This window comes from Nelumbo nucifera, chromosome 1, assembly GCF_055504915.1.
Source record: "Nelumbo nucifera cultivar China Antique chromosome 1, China Antique-T2T, whole genome shotgun sequence".
Lineage (NCBI taxonomy): Eukaryota > Viridiplantae > Streptophyta > Magnoliopsida > Proteales > Nelumbonaceae > Nelumbo > Nelumbo nucifera.
The window spans coordinates 28,471,874-28,484,054 of NC_142649.1; positions in this window are offsets into that span (position 1 = coordinate 28,471,874).

Sequence of the window (12,181 nt, forward strand, 5' to 3'; positions counted from 1 at the left end):
ACCACCAGGGGCGAAGCGCCTAAGAAGCCCACCACTCGAGAAGAGGCGTCAAAGAGGACCACAAAGGGGCCCGAGGCAGGAAAGAAGAGGCCTATCGGAGACGCGTCGAGGGAGGAGCCCCCGCGGAAGCTTGCCAACATAGATAGGCAGGCCGAGGAGGTGGTGAGGAGGTCCGTGACTTGGGAGCGCCCGCTTGGGCCTTCGTCAGCCCCCCCATCAGTACAGGGTGCCTCCGAGAGGACAGAAGGGGTTGGCAAAGCTTTTCGCCCCCAATGGTAGCTCCGAGAGGGGGACTCCATCTGCGATGAGGGGGTCAGCTAGGAGCTGGTCAACGGGTCCATTCTGCCAAGGGATCGCTACCGCCTTCTACAAAGCGACCCCAAGGATATCTACGACGAGGGCATGTACCACTTGGCCGAGGTAAGACGTTGTTCAATGCTTCACCATGTGTATGTTCATTTTATTTATTTTTTGTTTTCGCTTATCGGTTTTGTGGCAGGTCTGTCTACACTTCGCCAGCTTGGGGGACCGAACAAGGCTGGCCATGGGCCACGTCGACAAGGCCGAGAAGGAGAAGAAGGCCGCAGAGGAGAAGCTCCAGAAGGTAATTGCCACTACCGAGGAGAAGCACCAAAAGTTCCGCAATGTGCTTCTGGATGAACAATCGCTTCGGGACTGCCTCGAAGTCCAGTTGCAGGAGGTGCGGCAAGGGCTCTCCAAAGAGCAAGTGGAGCTGGTAAGGCTGGAGAGCATTGACATGGAGGCGGAGAGATGAGTTATAGAGGCCGAGAAGAGGGCTACTGAAGCCCTAAAGAGAGCTATCGAGGCAGAGGCGAAGGTTGCTGAAGCCCTAGCTTCGACAGAGAAGTCAAAGAAGATTGCAGTCGAGGCAGTGGAGACGTACAAGAAGTCTTCCAACTACTTGGACACGTTGGTGGAGTACGCTTCATCATCTTACCTCAACGGCATAGAGAACACTAAGAAGGCACTCCTACTGGTGCTGCCAGATTTTGATGTCGAGGGACTGCAAGTGATCCCCGACGCTCCTACCAAGATGTTGTTCCCCCTCTGGCCCATGACGAGGTGCAGGCATAGACATCCCCCCTTGTCACCGAACTCACTAGGAGGACCTCATGGCCCAGGCCTTGCACCAGGACCCCTAAACGATGGTTGGTACTCAAGCGGGGCTCCTCCTATCTTATTTTGTTATGTTGCTGTAATAGTTTTGTTGTTTTTTTGTTTTTTTTTTTTTGAGCACAATACAAAATTTTGTAAAGGCTGTCCAAGATCAAAATTGAATAGTGAATGAAGTAAATGAAGCCATTTTTTGTGTATTGTGTTTTGCGTATGTTGTTTCTTTCCTCTTCTCTCTTTTCTTTTCTTTTCTTTTTTTTGTATATGAGAGGTCCTTGCCTCTCCAAAAGGTTGAAACCACGATACACAAGGCACATACGATTCAGTTGTAGCATTCATTTATTTGAACGCTCATCTCGTCTTGTTTAGATATTGGAAGCCGAGGTGGATTCATATGCTCGAGGCAGAGTTCGCCTGGCCTCCAACTCCCGTGCTATCTCAGGCAAGGTCGAAGAGACCTAGCGCTTTGGCCAAGGTCCAGGGCTGAAGTATGCCACTGAGGTACTTGGGTGGATGAAGAGTTACGACAGAGTAGCACCATTAGGGTGCAGCTCCCCTCACTCATTCTTACCAAGTGTTCTCTCGGGAGAGGCTGAGGCATCCCACCGGCGAAGCTGAGGGCTCTGCCTTGTTGTTTTCTTTACGCTAAGTGTAGATGGCTGAGGGGGTCACTGCGTCCGGTGGTGAAGAGGTGATGAGGTGAAGTGAAGAGTGACTTTTCTTAATTCATTCATTACTTTCATCGAGAAGTTACATTCACCTGTAGTACATTTGGAGGTTCTCCGAGTTCTAGGTCCGAGGGACAGGTCTTCTATCTAAGTTTTCCAGTCAAAATGTGCCGGGGCCGAGAGCCTACTTGATCCGGTAGGGGCCTTCTCAGTTGTGGCCCAGCTTCCCTACTCCAGGTTTAGGAACCATGACCTTCATGAGGACAAGGTCTCCCTCTCTGTAGTGTCTGTCTTTTACTCTGGAGTTGTAGTAGTGGGCCACTTGCTGCTAATAGGCAGTCATCCTTATTTGTGCTTGCTTTCAGGCTTCTTCCAACAGGTCTAAGTTTGCTCTGAGCACCTCGTCATTCCCATCCTTGGTATACCCTTGGACCCGAAGCGTTGGTTGGCCAATCTCCATTGGGATCACTGCTTCCGTACCATAGGTCAGACCGAATGAAGTTTCCCTCGTCGCTGTCCGAGGTGTGGTTCGGTATGCCCATAGGACGCTGGGTAGTTCATCGGCCCATAGGCCTTTAGCTCTATCCAGCCTGGTCTTTAGCTCGTCTAGGATGGTCCAATTTGTGACCTCGGCCAGGCCGTTCGTCTAGGAGTACCCCACCGAGGTGTACTGTTGCCTGATGTCGAGGGAGGTGCACCATTCTCAGAATTTAGTGTCATCGAATTGCTTTCCATTATTTGTGACCAGCATGTAAGGGAGGTCGAAGTGGCAAATGATGTTCTTCCAAAAGAAGCTTTGAATTGCCTACGTAGTGATAGTGGCTAAGGGTTCAGCTTCTACCCATTTAGTGAAGTAATCCACAACAACGATGAGGTACTTCCTGCCTCCTATAACCTAAGGGAAGGGGCCAAGGAGATCCATCCCCCACTTGGCAAAGGGCCAGGGGCTGCTGAGGGCCAAGAGGGTGGTTGTTGGTTGATAGCAGAGGTTGGCATGTCTCTGACACTGATCACATTTCCACACCAGCTCGGCCACATCCTTGTGAAGTGTTGGCCAGAAGTACCCTTGCCTTAAAGTTTTTTGGGCTAGGGTCCGACTGTCGAGGTGATTGCCACAGATGCCTTCGTGAATTTCCCAGAGCACATTCTCGCCCTCCTCCCTGCAGAGGCATTGGAGATAAGGCAAGGTGAAGGACCTCCTATACAACTTTCCTTCTAGAAAAGTGTAGTGCGCTGCCTGTCGTCGAAATTTCCGGGCTTCGTTCTTGTCATCGGGTAGCCTTTTTGTTAGTAGGAAGTTGATGATGGGATCCATCCAAGACGGTTCGACTTCTACGAGTAGGATTTGGATCTCCTTTATGGAGGGCTAGGATAGTCTTTCCATGCGCACAGTACGGTCGAGGGCCGCATCCGAGGTGCTCGTCAATTTGGAGAGGGCATTGGCTCTGGATTTCTCAGCTCGTGGGACTTGTTGCAGAGAGAAGTGTTAGAAGTGGCGGGCTAGCTCTTGAACTTTGGCGAGGTACTTGACCATGCTTTGTTCCCTGGCCTCGTACTCACCATTGACTTGGTTCACCACCAGCTGCGAGTCGCTGAGGACTTCAACGTGCTTGGAGCTGAGGTCTCGAGCGAGCTGTAACCCTACCAAGAGGGGCTTCGTACTTAGCTTCGTTGTTGGATGCGAGAAACTCAAATCTCAGTGCATACTCTATGACGGTGTTGTCGGGAGTGAGGAGAATGAGGCCCGCTCCACTTCTTTTGGCGTTGGATGAACCATCAACAAAAAGTCTCCAAGCGTGGGGGACCTCCTCGGCCGATTGTGCTTCATCTGGCTCTTCTTCGCGAGGCCGGTTGAGGGGCCTACTGAAAATGCTTTCTGCTACGAAGTCAGCTAAGGCTTGCGCTTTGATCGTGGGCCTCGGCTGGTACTGTATTTCAAACTTCGACAATTCTATTGCCCACTTAATTAGGCATCCCGAAGTCTCTAGCTTGGCGAGGACGACCCTAAGGGGCTGATTTGTCAGGACTACTATGGAGTGGGTTTGGAAATACGGCTTGAGATTTCTGGCCGAGGTGATGAGAGCATAAGCTAGCTTTTCCACTTCGGGGTACCGGGTCTCAACGCCGCTGAGGACCTTGCTGACAGTATACCGGCCTCTGAACTCCGCCATCTTTCACTAGGACCAAGCTGACGACATCATCCCCGGCTGACAGGTACAAATACAAGGTTTCTATTGACACCGACCGTGCGAGGAGCGGGAGTGAGGCGAGGTACAGTTTAAGCTCACCAAAGGCATGCTGGAATTTCTCCGTCCACTGGAAATCTTTTAGCTTCTTGATGGTGCAGAAGAAAGGAAGGCAACGATCTGCCAATTTCGACATGAAGTGGTTAAGGGCGGCTATTCTGCCGGTGAGCCTCTGAGTCTCCTTCACTGACCGAGGGGATGCCATTTCTAGTATGGCATGTACCTTGCTTGGGTTGGCCTCGATGCCCCTTTGAGTGACGACAAAGCTTAAGAATTTCCTAGGTAAACCCGAAGGCACACTTTCTTGGATTGAGCTTCATGTTGAACTTACGCAGAGTATCAAAGGTCTCGGCCAAGTCTGATGTGTGTACTTCGGCCTTCAGGCTCTTCACCACCATGTTGTCTACGTAGGCTTCGACATTCCTCCCCATCTGATTCTTGAAAATCTTGTTGGCAATGCGCTGGTAAGTGGCCCCTGCATTCTTAAGGCCGAACGGAATCACTTTTTAGCAATATGTGTCATGCTCAGTGATGAAAGATGTCTTATCCTCGTCTTTGGGGTGATCAAAGATGTAAGTTCTAAGGAAACTTACCAGTTCAAATAGGCGTTCAGGGGGGAGGTTGGACTTATCTAGGGGAACCGAGACGAGATCCTCGGCTGGTTGGCCTCGTCTCGCTAGTTCTTCCTGGGGGTCGAGGCCCTCCAATGATAAGGCCTCCTTATTTTTTCCTTTTAGCGCCGCCACGTAGCATCAATAGGCAATCAGTTGGTTCCCACGGGCGATCGAGGGGGAAGACTGGAGAACCAATGGCGAGTGGCTCCCCTAAAGGTAGCTTGGAAGGTCCGGCATGTCAAGGCGTCAGAATAGCCGTATAGTATCATGAGCGCTTGGAAACCCTCTAGGTTGTCATCGGGATCAGAGCTTTTTTCGTACGTCTCTAGCGTGGGAGCCTTGAAGTGTCGGGGGAGAGGCTCTGAGATGATTTCCTGGGTGAATGCGTCTATGTGACTGGTGGAGTTGCCATGGCTGGTTGATGCATCGGCTTGACTCTCCTTAACCTGGCGGAGCTCGTCCTCACAGTCCCAATCTCGGCTTGCAACTTGGCGATCCCTGGGTCGGCACTGGCATGGGCCCTGCTCTTGTCTTTGCGGACCCGATGGGCGTCGACTCGAACTCCCGAATACTCTGAGGTAGGGTCGCGTGCTCCTCTACAGATGTGACGATCATTCAGAACGTCCCTGAGGTCCGAGACAAGAGGTGGAGTGGGATGGCGTCAGCTCTCACCTCGGGAGCAAACTCCAAGGCAGCCGAACTGCCTGCCATCATCCTGGGGGACCTCCCTACGACGACGGTGGTGTTGCTTCAAAGATTGATGACTGTGTTCGGATTGAGCGTGCGCACTCTCCCTTTGGCTCGGAGGACAGACATTCCTTCGAGGTGAGTCCAGGAGGTGGTTATTACCCGATTCTAATGGTTCGGCCAGTGGATTACTGTGGCCGAGGGCCGGTATCTCAATTTTTTCACACTGACCCTGATCCTCTGACACCCCAACGGGGCGGTCGCCTTGAGACCTCCTGCTCGGGGGCAGACTTCTTCCATTCATTGGGTGAGGCGGTCCAAATGATCAAGAATGGCCTGAAACTGTTCGTAGGTAATCAGGTTTGGGGTGTTCCTTGCTCTCCTCACCATGGCTTCCGAGTTTACAGGGATTTTAGATCTTAGAGTGTTATTATTATTTATCCTAAAGTGGGGGTCGTCTTAGTAACGGATTCCCACAGATGGCACCAATTGTTGTCGCGCGGTTTGGCCAAGGGCAACGAGGTAAATTTACTCTTCAAGTTTCAAGCATTATCCAAGGAACCTAAGGCTTCGGAAGAGGTTGACCGAAGCCGAGGACAGCAAACCGAGGCGAGGACTATGGTAACCGAAGACTATGGTAGCCGAGGACTACCGGCCGAGGTGAGGTCCCTATTGACCTGAGGCAGAGGCACTACAAGACAGAGTGTTAGAGGCCTCGGGGTGGATACCCAAGGCGGAGGCTCCGACGCTCAAGTTAGTACAAGGTGTGAAGCTAGGGAGATTGCGAGAGTGCTCCTGGAGAAAGTCCTCGGATACACCAGATCTCCTAGATTGGCAGGTAATGTGCGTGCAAGAAGTAAATGAGTGAGTAAATGTTGGAGCTACTTTGTTCTAATCCCTTTTTAGGGGCAGTTACCTCTTATTTATACTCGAGCGTGCTGGTGGTAGGTAGGGATGAACGCCTCGGATGAGAGTCATACGAAGTCAGGCTATAGGCCCTGGTGGTACGCTAGATAGTTATGTGATTGGCTTTGTACGAAGGTAGTAGGGCTTTCGCCTACTGTGGTTGACGTTAGTAGGCGTTAGTGGGCTGGGCCCTCTAGCCCTATGTGGGCTGGGCCCATCTAACCTATGATTTTTAGCATGAAAAGCTCCGCATTTTCTATTTCTTCCAAGGAGTGCTGGGTCACAAAGAAGCCAAGTGCTATACTAAATATGCGATGGAGAAGGGCTTAAGGAAGAAATTAAAGGAAAGATGTGATTATGTCTCAACATAAGGTGAGAACCAGAGGAGAAGATGTGATTATGTCTAAACGGAAGGTGGCTCATGGGCAAGGTATGGGATCAGTTATCATCAGAGAGTTGTATGGTTCGCGTCCAAGAGCTTCTTCCCCAGAGTTATAGCATAATCTCTCTAATGGAAACTAGTCCACCGAGGAGTGCAAGTGAAAATATGTGAACCACTATCGAGTACACCTTGTTTTAGGTGAGTCCAGTCGCTGGGAACCTTCGTTGCTGGAGACAGAAAAACTTATCCAGATAATTGCATTTATCCGAATAAATAACTTACCAAAAAAACAAACGGAGCCTTAGCATAAAGCAATCCGAAAACAAATTAGTCCATTGAAAATTGATCCTCCATACGGGCACCTGGGGAGTGATTAAGTCAGACTTGCTGAGTGGGGAGCTGGTCACTACAAGTCTACAATCCGAGATCCAAATGTCAAGGCGAAATGGTCCTATTTCCAGATGCATCCAAAGACTTGGATCTGAAAGACCCTACAAAAAGGAATCGGGAAGGATGTTTAAAGAGGTTGTGCATGAAACATGCAAATTCGCCAAGAGTACTGATGTGAACCCCAACAGTAGAAAGGTATTAATTGATTTTTCTATTATCTGCTTTATTATTTTATTCTCCTTTGTAAAGCTGCTTCCTTAACATACAAGGTTTACGATAATGCTTTGTCCCCAAGTAATATTCTCAACAGCACTAAGAGGTATAGAAACATGCCATGTCATGAATTTAGTTTTCTCCCTTACCTCAATCGAGAACTTTCAGCCCCTTTTCATTTTAGCCTTCTTTGTTCCTTCATGAAGCCACCTCATCACTTATTTCTTCCTCTCTCGTTTTGACATCTCAGCATGTCTGGCCCATCCCTCTTTCCTCTATGTTTATCCCTTTGTATATTCCTTCCTAAAGTTATTCCTAAATCGGCCAATCAACCGGTTTTTAGAAATTATGATTCTTGTGTGTGTGTGCTAATATTTTTAAAAACATAGTTGAATATGTTTAAATGTATATTAATATATTCAGATCTATTTTGATAGGATTATAAATTATAACTATTTTTAACAAAATTTGGAATGAAATAGAAATAAAAAAAAATAAAACGAGTTTGACATCATAAAAAATTGGAGGGGAGCGGGGATCCCCATGGGGACAGGGATGGGGAAAACCATATCCCCATCACGAGTACAAAAACATGGACGAGGAGAGGAGTGGCTCCCCATCCCCGCCTTGCCCCATTGTTGTTCCTAGTGTGGTGGTGAGTTGAACCACAGAAGTTTGCATCAACAGTTCCAAAAAAAAAAAATTGACTAAAACACCAAATTCTTGTAAGATCTAAATTTATTTTATAATTTATATAAAAACAAATGTAGATCCAAATTTGATTCGGTTATATTTAAATCATATCTAATCAAATCAAATTTATATGGAATTCAAATTTGAATTTGGACAATTGGATATTGTTTGCAACCCTACCTCTTGCTAACTAATTTTTATTTGTGATTCACCAGATCACTCAGGAGAACCATAGGGACAAAAAAGCTATAAACGATTTTAATAATTCTTCAACTATAAAGAACAAGGACAAAAATGGAAAAACATGCAAGCAAACCCCCCCTAGCACCACAAGTCAATGAAAAAGGGGATGTGCAATACAAACACAACCACAAGCATGATGGCATAACATGTAATGAATGTAGAGAAAAACTAGGTTGTAAACACTACAAACATTAATAGGTATTTCTCCCCCCTATTACCTAATTTCCATTTTCTAAATTTACTTTTCCTTCTCTATAGCTTCTATAAACGTAAATAAGTTTAATTACTGACTTGAAGCATCACCTAAGGCAAGGGATTGATTACATTGCCAACATGATTGGGTCACACAAGTAGAAAACATCCTAGCTAGTTTAGGAAACAAGGAGAACATACCCTATCTTACATTTCGTTAGTCCTTTGTTGTCACCAGAAACTCCGAAAGTTTGTTCAAAAGAGTTTTCTGAAAATATTCTTAGAAATCAGAAGGAAGAAAAAAAATTAAGTACAAAGTTTTTAAACAGGAACCAACAGACAAACAGTCTAATCAAAGGTCTGGAACAGCATGAAAAGGTTAAGGTCCCTTTAACAAAAAATAAGGGACTTGCTACTAAAACCAATTACGGTAAAGATTGTAATTTGGTTGGAGCAGAGGTAATGGTTGCGAGAAGCAATTGAGAAAAACAGAGAAAAGCATGTTTGTTTAATACAGAGTTTAGTATATATAGATAAATAAGCACAGGTGTTCTAACTAATGCAAGCTGTCAGTCCAATTGAACAGCTGGACTAACAGAATCTGTTCCAACAGATTTACACGTGCTGCTATATGCCCCCTCAAGTTGGAGCATGGACTTGGGTGATGCCCAACTTAGGAACTAAAGCTTGAAACTGGTCCCGCCTCAAGGCCTTCGTGAAGATATCTACTGGTTGTAACTTCAAGGAGATATGTGCAGTAGCAATGGTTTAGGATTGAATGTGCTGGCGGATGAAGTGGCAATCAAGCTCAGTATGCTTGGTGCGTTTATGGTAAACGGGATTAGCAGCAATGTGAAGAGCTGCTTTGTTGTCATAGTAGAGTTGTTTAGGCTCTGGATGATGGAGGCCCAAATCATGAAAGAGATGTTTCAGCCATAATAGCTCGCTAGTGGTTGCAGCCATGAAGTAGTACTCGGCTTCAGCAGAGGAACGAGATACAACGGACTGCTTCTTTGTCTTCCAAGAAAGAGGAGAAGAGCTGAGGGTGGTGAAGTATCCTGTGGTGGATCGACGAGTAGTCGGGCAGCCAACCCAATCGGAATCATAGTAAGTCCACATAACAAGATCATTTTGTGAAGGCAAAAGAAGGCCATGATCTAGGAAAGATTTCAAATAACGGAAGTATATGCATTGCAGATGGTGTTGGCATGGAGCAGCCATGAATTGGCTTAAGATGTGCACTAAGTAAGTGATCTTGGGTCGTGTTATAGTCAGATAAATGAGGCGACCAACTAGTCTTCTGTATTGAGCTGGATGATCAATGGGTGGTCCGGAATCATGTTGGAGGCGTTGTTGTTGTTCCATGGGAAATAGGTTGGGTTTACAAGCAAGCATTCCAGCATCCTTTAGAATATCCAACGTGTATTTAAGTTGGCTAAGAAATATGCCATGATCATCACGAGATACCTCAATGCCCAAGAAATAATGTAAAGGTCCAAGGTCCTTGATGGGAAAGCAATCGCTAAGATACTGTTTTAGGGTTGCAATGGCGGAAGCATCATTCCCAGCTAGTACAAGGTCATCAACATAAGCCAACACAAGAAGAAAGCACCCCGGCTTGGTCATGGTGAAGAGTTTATTATCAGCAAGAGATTGCACAAACCCTCATTGCTTTAATGCTCGTGCTCAGGTATCAAACCAATTTCTTGAAGATTGTTTCAGGCCATATATGGACTTGTTAAGACAACATATGCATGCATCTCCTGGGGAAAGTAAACCTAGCAGTGGTAGCATGTAGGCTTCTTCTTGCAATGTTCCATGTAGAAAAGCATTGTTGACATCCATATGGTGAAGCTCCCAGTGACGTGCCGCAACAAGGGACAACAAACATCAAACAGTGACAAGCTTTGCCACATGAGCATATGTGTCAGTGTAATCCACGCCTTCGGTTTGCGTGTAACCTTTTGCTACTAGGCTTGCTTTGAACCGCTCAACACTGCCATCCACCTTGTGCTTGACTTTATAAATCCACTGCAGCCTATGGGCTTCTTTCCAGGTGGCAAATCAGTGAGGGTCCATGTATTAGTTCTTTCTAAAGCAACTAGCTCATCAACCATTGCTTAGTGCCAACAAGGGAACTGATGTGTTTGGGTAAATGACTTTGGTTCAGTGTGTGTTTGCATAAGGTTTATTTGGAAAGCTAAGGGTGAAGATGTAAGATAATTGGAAATGGGGTATTGTGTGTTGGTAGATGATAATGTAGGACATACAAAATCATTAAGATGGGATGGAGGACGACGAGAACGACTGGGTCGGCCCAAGGTAGGCATTAACAAATCTGAGATTTTTATAGGATCAATATGTGATTCAATCTCACGAGGTGGGTCAATATCAATAGTTGGACCATGGGTTGATTGTGAGCTCATGTCAACATCATCACATCCTGGTAACGGGATCACAATATCTGAAGAGTAACCATTTTCAGATGAATGTCCAACAAATGGAAATTGGTCTTTGAAAAAATGACATCATGTGATACAAATATCTGCCTAGTTTGTAAATCATAAAGGCGATACCCCTTGTGTCCTTGAGGGTACCCAACAAACACACATTCACGAGAGTGTGGTGCGGATTTGTTTCGCCCCACCTTGGAGGTATTAGCATAAGAGAGGCAACCAAATACCTTCAATGATTGTAAGGAGGTTTGTGAAATATCAATTCATACGATGTCTTTTCATCAATCAACGGGTTAGGTAGATAATAAATCAAGTATGTTGCAGTTAGGAGCATTCTCCCCAAAATTGTATGGGTAAGTGAGCCTGAAATCGGAGAGCCCGCACCACCTCAAGAAGATGTCTATGTTTACGTTCAACAACTCCGTTTTGTTGTGGAGTGTCAACGCAGAACCGTTGATGCAAAATACCATGTTCAGCTAAATATTCTTTCATGGGACCAGAGAGAAACTCAGACCCATTATTTGAACGAACAGATTTTACTTTGGCTTGAAATTGTGTATTGACCATTGCACAAAACATGGTAAAATAGAAGTACATATCTGACTTGTTATTAAGCAAGTAGACCATGTGGCCTGTGAGTAGTCATCCACTATAGTGAGAAAATAATGTGCTCCACTATGAGAAGGTGTACGATACCCTCCCCACAAATCACAGTGAATCAATTCAAAATGAGTTGCAACCCTTGTACAACTAATGGAAAATGACAATCTGGTTTGTTTTGCTTTCAAACAAGTATCACAACAATCATTCTCTGGCATCATGATGTGCAAAATAGGGATATGAAATAAGGGGCCATAAGAGGCATGCCCCAATCGTGAGTGCCAAAGGATTGAGGAAATTGTATGTTGAGTATGAAAAGCAGAAGGGTTCAAAGCGTTGAAATGGTATAGTCTGTCATGCATCGTCCCTACCCCAATCAGTGCCTTGGAGGCAAGGTCCTGCAAGACACAAAAGGTGGGGAAAATAAGGCCACACAATTCAGTTGCGTAGTAAGTTTTCTTATGGACAAAAAATTGTAGTGAAAACCATGAACAAACAGGACATCACGGAGCACAAGATTAGGGGTCATCTTAACATCTCCTTGTGATTGAACTGATAGTAAAGTGCCATTCGGTAATTGCACGGGTTTATGGGTTGAAGTGGTATTAGAACCACTAGAGACGTTCTCAACAGGTACCATGTGGTCTGTAGCGCCACTATCCAATATCCATTCAGATGGATTAAAAGACCAAGATAATGAATTTGTCTTACCAGCAAAGTTGGATGAAACCGGTGCTATTGGGTGGTCCAGGAAAGA